Source organism: Mastigoproctus giganteus, chromosome 14, assembly GCF_048544385.1.
Source record: "Mastigoproctus giganteus isolate SK-2022 chromosome 14, ASM4854438v1, whole genome shotgun sequence".
In the NCBI taxonomy this organism is placed as follows: domain Eukaryota; kingdom Metazoa; phylum Arthropoda; class Arachnida; order Uropygi; family Thelyphonidae; genus Mastigoproctus; species Mastigoproctus giganteus.
In genome coordinates, this window is record NC_143588.1 from 94,878,407 (window position 1) to 94,880,052 (window position 1,646).

Here is a 1,646-nt window from a genome sequence, read left to right on the forward strand (position 1 = left end):
CCTTATGCACCTCAGTCAGATCACCTCGCAGGTGTTTAGTCTCCAGCCGCTGCAATTTGAAAAACTTAAGCCTCTCTTGTTAAGAGGATCCTCTCATTCCCCTCACCAATCTTGTTGCCCTTCTCTGTACACGCTCAAGCAAATCTACATCTTCCTAAAATGAGGCCTTCAGACCTGTACTCAAGGCGTGGCCTGACGATTGCCTTATACAAAGGAATAATCACCTCCTTTTCCCTGCTAGCAAAATTTCTGTATATCATTGACAAAACCCCATGACTTGCTCTTGCAGCCTGTCTGCAATGATCAGAAACCTTTATATCTGACTACACAATTACTCCCAGATCTTTTTCATTTTCTACCACCCTAAGTGTAGTACCAAACAGTTGGCATGTTCCTCCGGGGTTACTTCTACCCATATGTATTTGTCAATGTTAAATTCAGTTGCCACTTCTCAGCCCATCTGCCCAAATTTTCTAGATCCTGTTGCAGTAGCCCACTGTCAATAACAACCCTGCCAACCTTTATATCATCTGCAAACTTCGACACTAAGCCTGATATAACTTCATCAATATCATTGATAAATATACAAAACGACATTGAGCCAAAACCGAACCATGTGGAACTCCACTAATAACATTAGTCCACGAAGAGCTGCAGCCATTGATTACCACCCTCTGTCTTCTCCCACTCAACTCACCCTTTTATCGATTGTAGCAACTTATCCTTAATACCATTCTACTCCAATTTGTACAGTAGTCTTCCATGCGCAACAGTGTCAAAAGCTTTTCTGAAATCCAAGTATATGATATCAAAATTATATTTTGCATCCAGTTCCTTTGTAACCACATCATAGTGTCATATCAATACAATAAAAAAATTATCACTTAAAAAACGCCAGGAGAAATCAAAGAATATATCTTAAAATTCATAATTGTAAAATAATAAAGTTCACCATGAACATTTTTCATAAAAATATATGTAAATTACGTTTAATCGTTCTCTTTTCCTTTTATTTTATTATTTTGTTTTAAGCTGTGAGTTTTGAATTGTGATGTACAAAGGTTTACGCATTATATTATATGCTAAAATTAATATTTATTATTATTTCCTTTAAAAAATACAGTATTTTATTTAAAATATAATTACAGTATTTTATATGAAATATAATTGCATTTTAAAATTTAAACAAAGATATAAATAAATAAAATATAAAGAAATAATATAAACCAATCTTGTCTAGGTTCCGTGGTGTAGTGGTTATCATATTCGCTTAACACGCGAATGGGCCCTGGTTCGATCCCAGGCGGAACCAGTTGTTTATGTATTTTGCTTTTTAACAAAGTAAATTGTCATATAAGCATATGTATTCGCATAAGCTGTATTATGTTTAATATTCTAACCACGTGCTAATGCTCATCAATGTTTGTAGGTACAAATCTATCATCATCTTTTTCTCTGTCTCTCGGCAAATATTATTTATTTATTTATTTTTTTTTTTTTTTTGGCTGGTGCAGCAATAAGCCTTGGGCTTCCTTGCACCATATAGCTGGTAATAATAATAATAATTGTGCATTTTACGATATTCATAGCAGAATATTAAAATCAGTTTGTAAAATTAGAGAGATCTTACAAATCAAAGCATAAGT

At 33.8% G+C, this 1,646-nt stretch overlaps 1 non-coding gene across 1 annotated transcript; it reads left to right on the forward strand.

Moving 5' to 3' along the window:
- The first annotated feature begins 1,239 nt into the window (after positions 1–1,239).
- On the forward strand, positions 1,240–1,312 carry TRNAV-AAC (transfer RNA valine (anticodon AAC)). Its single transcript has one exon. It is a non-coding gene; the product is annotated as a tRNA-Val (tRNA).
- The last annotated feature ends 334 nt before the right edge of the window (positions 1,313–1,646 follow it).